Source organism: Dendrobium catenatum, unplaced genomic scaffold (assembly GCF_001605985.2).
Source record: "Dendrobium catenatum unplaced genomic scaffold, ASM160598v2 fragScaff_scaffold_1598, whole genome shotgun sequence".
Taxonomy (NCBI): Eukaryota; Viridiplantae; Streptophyta; class Magnoliopsida; order Asparagales; family Orchidaceae; genus Dendrobium; species Dendrobium catenatum.
The window spans coordinates 699,690-705,397 of NW_021320060.1; positions in this window are offsets into that span (position 1 = coordinate 699,690).

The following is a 5,708-nucleotide window of genomic DNA, read 5'->3' on the forward strand; positions in this document are numbered from 1 at the left end:
CATAATATTCATCATTATGTCGGACTCTAGATTTTATTTAACTATACCACACTATGTTTTATTTGAGATTTATAAATAGTGAGTGATGTTAAGTATAGTGAGGTGATATTGAGTCATTTTCATATATTTTAAGCCTTCACTATGCATTTGTGTCACTCCGAGTTATGGATCATGCTAGCTATTGATAGCTTTAGGAGTTATTAAGTTATGTCATTCAATTCAATATCTTTTGAATTTAAACATCTTTTTAGACATTTGAATGAAAATTTTCAATAATACATAAGTGTGTATTGTCCAAGTCTGATTCATATTTGAGTTTGAGTCCTAGTTAAACATTATTTGACCAAATTTTAATTATAATTTCACACATACTTAAAGTTAGCTACCAATTGGAACAAGATATACTTAAAATATTAACCACCCAAACTCTTCAAAATTAGTTGTAGTGGCTCCATTAGAATTCAAAAGTTCTAAAATTGAGTAAAAAATATTAAGATTTGATCTTCTTGACCCCAAAAATATTAGTAAAAGCCTTTTGGGTCAAAATTTAGGTCATATGTGGATGTGGAAACTCGGCTAATCAATAGTTGGTGCCACAACCTAAGGGTGGTAGGTGCATACCATGCATTTGAGGCACCTTATATATTTTAAATAGTTTTTTTCCAATAAAACATAAAAAGTTTGAAATTCTTCAACTTGACCTTAGTGTCGCCTAAATTTTGGAAAAGTTGTGCAGACAAATAGATTAAAAAAAATCAAATGAGAACACTAAGGCAAGAAGAACTTATCTCAAATCATAATTTAATAAGTCAAAACCAAACAAACCTTAAAGCAAATGATAGTTTGACAATAAATGAAAACTAAAAAAAAAAAAGAAACTACCCTCAAAATAACCAGCTAGTGGTCACCTCACATGCATCGAAATAGTAGGTAAAATGATTAGTGCACAAAGACATGCAAATCAGTGGTCCACCGCAGCAACTTTGGGCCAACGTCCACCACAAAACTCCACCGGCAAATGCTACCAAATTGGCCAACAACACCTTCAAAAGCTTGAGAAGAAAGATATAAGTGGGGTGGAAACTTGTGTAGAGAAGAAGTAGATAAGAAGCCCGATACAAAATCAAAGAGAGGAGAAGAGAAAGTGGATATAACTCACAAGCTATCGAAGAAGAAACCCTCAGGGTTTTAGTTATTTCCAATCTCCAATTTCTCCTCGCAAATGCCATAAATAGCCCGTATTTATTGGAGAAGAAAGGGAGCTAAACAACCAAAACAGCCGCCCATTAAGCCAATAAGAAAGGGGGAGGCAAAAGACTAAAAGTCAAGCACCTAGAGCAGAACGCGAAGAGGCACACGTGACACGGACAATGCTAGGGGGAAAGAACCGGGACAGGCAGAGAAAAAGAAGAGGCAAACACATGGGAAATGAACCCGGGCAGTAGAAATGAGTTGAATAAAGGCAACAGGAATTATGCAGCTAGCAACCAGAACAACCAAACCTGAAAAAACCAAGCTATACCCAAGGAGCTAGGGTCAAGTCCAAGTTAGCCCACAAGCCATGGCAACAAAGAAGCTAGCACACAAAAGGCATAGCATGTCCAAGAGCACAACCTACACACGATCATTAGTTGCCTTCCATTATAGGGTAGAAAAAATATAAAAAAACATAAAATTCAAATTATAATAAAATTCCCCCCTAGTGGGAGAATCTCATCTCCTGATGAGAATGCTTCAACAACTCTTTAATAGAGATCAGGATGACGATTCTTTAGCTCCACTGCATCCATCCAGGTACAATGAGTAAACGGACGACCGATTCATTTAACCAAGAATTATTTGTCCTCTCCATGTCTGGTCTTGGTAGTTTTGATAACCAAAACATCTTTAATCTGATCATCCTTACCATGAACGAAACTGGTAATTGGTAAAATCTCTACATCTACATACTCAGCTGGATTTCCTTCATACAAAGTAAGGTCAACAACATTAAATACAAGAGAAGTTCTAACTGAGGTTGGAAGAGCCAAAAGATAGGCATTCATTCCCAATTTTTGCAGCATACAAAAAGGTCCAAATTTCTTCCGGCTTAGCCTTCCAAAAGTACCAACATGAAAATGCAAACGACAAAAATAAGCCATAACCAAGTCATCTTCTTTAAAATAATACTCTCTCTAGTGTTTGTCATTAGTAGATTTGTATTTGACATTTGCCATGCGGAGCTTTTCGAGGACTTGCTGTTGGATTGATTTAATGTGATCAACAGTATATGTGGCTTCAACACTGATTTTGTTAGGTAAGGGTAAACAAGTTCTATCCAAAATGTGAGGAATGGACTGATCATAAATAATTTCAAAAGGGTTTTTTCCAGTGGATAAATTAACAGAATTATTATCGGCAAACTCAGTTTGGGGGAGAATGAAATCACATTGGGAAGGTTTTTCACCAACAAGACATCTAAGTAAATTCCCTAAACTTTAGTTGACAACTTCAATTTGTCCATCAGTTTGAGGGTGATAAGCACTACTAAATTGAAGAGTAGTTCCCAACTTAGCCCATAGTATTCTCCAAAAATGGCTTAAGAATTTAGTGTCCCTATCAAATGTGAATGTTCAGGGTATGCCATGAAGACGCATAATTTCTTTAAAAAATAGATCAGCTACATGTGAAGCATCAAAAGTTTTTTTATATGGAATGAAATGTGACATCTCACTAAATTGGTTAACAATAATAAACACAGAATCAAATTTTTGTGCAGAAACAGGCAGCCCTAAAATAAAATCCATAGAGATATCTCCTCAGGGTTTATTTGGAAGCAGAAGGGGGTATATTGACATATTTTACAAGTTTAGTGATTTTCTTCCTCATGTGGGGACAGTAATATTTCTTCTCAACTAAAGCAATAGTTTTCCCTTGACCAAAATGTCCACCTAGACCCCTGCTATGAAGTTCTTGCACAAGTTGTTCTTGTAAAGAATTTTTTGTGATACAGTGTCTAGTACCTTTAAACAAAAAGCCTTGTTAAATGATAAACTGGGCATATTGATCAGTCCCCAATGTGAGAGAGGGTTCCCAAATATCATTAAAGTCTGGATAATTGGCATAAGAATCTTTTAAGAAATGAAAGAAAGTTATGGTTGGGTACAGAGTTACCATAAGATGAGCTCATTTACTTAAAGCATCGTCCACTTTAATTAATACTCCAGTTTTATGTTTGATATGAAAGGAATATTCTTATAGAAAAGAAGTCCACTTAGCATGTTTTTTGTTTAAATTCTTTTGAGAACCTAAAAATTGCAAAGCTTCATGATCAATGTTTAAAACAAACTCTCTCTGAGTAAGATAGCATCTCTAAAATTTTAAAGCTTGGACGATTGCATAAAATTCTAACTCATAAGTTGAATATCTAGACTGAGAATCATTTAATTTTTCACTAAAATATGCAATGGGTTTACCTTCATGGCTAAGCACAATTCCTATACAAATATATGAGACATCACAATCAAGTTCAAAGATTTTATCAAAATCTCGTAAACTAAGAATGGGAGCTTGACTCTTTTTTTTTTTGATTAATGAAAATGCTTACTCATCTTCAAGTGTCCATTTAATTTTTTTTTCAAATAGTCGATGATAGGTGTAATTAAAGTGCAAAACGTTTTCATGAACCTACGATAAAAAGATGCTAGACCATAAAATCCTCTAACCTTGCTGATACTCTTTGGGGTTGGCCAGCTTTGGATTGCTTTAAGCTTAACATGGTCAAACGTAATTCATTCAACAGACACAATATATCATAAAAAGGTCAAACTTGGAGTCATGAAAGAGCATTTCTTCATATTGATGTACAATTTTTACTCTCTTAAAGTTTGTAAGATTTGTTTCACATGTTTAAGATGCTCAGTAGGATGAGTGCTATAAATTAAGATATCATCAAAATATATAACCACAAATTTTCTAATGAAAGGTCTTAAGACATGGTTCATCATTCTCATAAATGTACTAGGAGCATTAGATAACCCAAAAGGCCTGACTAGCCATTCATACAGACCTTCCTTTGTTTTGAATGCTGTCTTCCAATCAACACCAAGTCTAATCATAACTTGATGATATCCACTTCGCAAATCAATTTTAGAAAAGATTTTTGCACTACTAAGCATATACAATAGATCATCGAGCCTAGGTATTGGAAACCTATATTTGATGGTTATCTTATTTACGCACGGCTATCCACACATATTCTCCAAATTCCATCCTTTTTAGGCGTAAGTAAAGCAGGAACATCGCATGGACTCAGGCTTTCTTTGATTAAACCCTTACCTAAAACTTCAATTACTTGCTTATGTAGTTTCTCATATTTAGTAGGACTCATTCGGTAATGAGGAAAATTGGGTAATGTTGCTCTAAGGATTAAGTCATTGTGGTGTTGGATATCTCTCATTATGGGTAAATATTTTGGCAGTTCTTGAGGGGTTATGTCAGAAAACTTGTCAATCAATGGTTGTATATCTATGGGAATTTTAGAGGCGTGTTCAAACTCTTTTCCAAACACCAGATATGCTATTTTAGACTATTTTAGCTCATTCATGTTAAGGAGTAATTCAGGAATGTTTGCTTTTGTTGTTTCGGTATTCTTGGCAGGTGGGTCAGGAATGTGCTTTGGAGGATACAAAGTGAAATCCTTATTATTTTGAGTGAGAGTGTATGTGTTCTTTTCCCCATTATGAGTTGTTTTATGATCAAATTGCCAGATACGACCCAATAAAATATAACAGAGCTCAAGAGGCATGATGTCACAAACAACTTGATCTTTATAAGAACTTCTAATTGAGAGGTTAACAGTGTATTATTTTGGGATACGAACTTCACCTCCTTTTTTGAACTAAGAGATTTTATGAGTTTTAACAAGTGTTTTGATTTTAGCCTATGTTTATCTACCATCAATTGTGAGACAAAATTTTTTGAACTATCACTATCAATCATCAAAATATAGAGTTTTCCTTCAACAGTGCAAGTAATTTAGAAGATATTTCTCCTAAGCCATTTATCTCCATTATCAACTTTAATAGTTAGGATTCTTTCGATTACTAAGAATTAGTCTCCTTGGTCGCCTTCTATGTCAACTCTTTCTATCTCACTCTCATTTTATTGTTCACTTTCATTTTCCTCTTCTTCTTCTTCTAATTCCACATCCTTCTCAATGTAATTATTCTTAGGAGGGTTATTTTTTCTACAAGCAGCTGAAAGATATCCGTATAATCCGCATTTATAACATGGTCCAATAAGTTTGGGTGGTTCAGTCAGTTTGGGTCCCATTAATCTCTTTTTTTATCTATGGTTTGAGTTTCAAATGTTTTTGTTCACACATTAGATTAGGGGTGTCAATATTTGACATGACACAAAAACCAGACCCGAACACAACCCGAAATTTTTAGGTCGGGTCAACCCGACAACCTGCTGGGTCGGGTCTGGGTTCGCATTTCCAACCGTTTACCTACCCGGGTAGGGTTAGGGTCGACTCGTTTGAACCCGAGTCAGTTCTGGGTTCGACCCAAACTCGACCCGTTACTCGAAATTGACACCCCATACATTAGATGTTCTAGTAAAAGGTTTTGAAGATTGGATTTTCATCCCACCGGTTTGTCGATGCTTAAAAATTTTAGGTGCCTTGTTATTACTTCTTTGTTGTTGCTTTTCAAATTTTAAGGCCA